We start from the raw sequence: 1,072 nt of genomic DNA on the forward strand, positions 1-1,072 counted from the left end.
ATATATATATGTATATATATATACGACTTCTTCAAGGTTCAAAATGTACTCCACTTAGGTAATCATTATATCTTTTTGAAGGAAGTGTGTAGCGATAGCATGTTAAAGTTAGAAAATATGTTTAGAGATTCTATTTGATTGGTAGGTTTTTAATATTTGTAGTTATACTATATACATATACAAAATATTATAATTAGTAAACAGATAAATGAATAGAAAAATAACAATAAAAAATAAATAGATAAATAAATTTAATACAAGAAGCTAAATTCTATGGATGATTCTTATTGGATTAGTGAGAGATATATGTTGTTATGATTTAAGATGGATAGAAATTTGAAAAAAGCCGTCGATAAGTAAACTCCAAATGGTCTAGCATTACAACGGCTTTTTTTCAAATTTCTATCCATCTTAAATCATTACAAAATATGTATCTCTCACTAATCCAATAAGAATGATCCACAGAACTTATTTATTTATTTATTTATTTATTATTTTTATTTTTCTATTCATTTATCTGCTTACTAATTATAATATTTTGTATATGTATATAGTATAACTATAAATATTAAAAACCTACCAATCAAATAGAATCTCTAAACATATTTTTTAACTTTAACCTACTATCGCTACACACTTACTTCAAAAAGATATAATGATTACCTAAGTGGAGTTAGCTCTTTTTCAACCCTGAAGAAGTCCAACCATTAAATAGGACAATGTCTTACGTTTAAGATGGTTCCCATACATTCCCTGAGGAGAAGTTTACATTTTTAACATCGACGATTCCTATGGATCGCATAAATTGTAATTCTTCGAAACATATGTCAGAATAAAGTATGTAGTTATAACATGCGTTTACTCCATTCCTTAAATTTTTATATATACTCAAATACCCAAAATATCAAGGAGTTTCTGCCTCACTAACAAGAATTACACCACAGTTATTTTGTGATCCTTGCTACCTTGGTTTCTATTAACCCATTTATTTTATCCGAATTATTATTTATTAGGATAAAATAAATACATATAATTAAATATATTTTAAACAGGTCCATAATAAAACCTGCTA

The sequence above is a fragment of the Octopus bimaculoides genome, chromosome 1 (assembly GCF_001194135.2).
Source record: "Octopus bimaculoides isolate UCB-OBI-ISO-001 chromosome 1, ASM119413v2, whole genome shotgun sequence".
Lineage (NCBI taxonomy): Eukaryota > Metazoa > Mollusca > Cephalopoda > Octopoda > Octopodidae > Octopus > Octopus bimaculoides.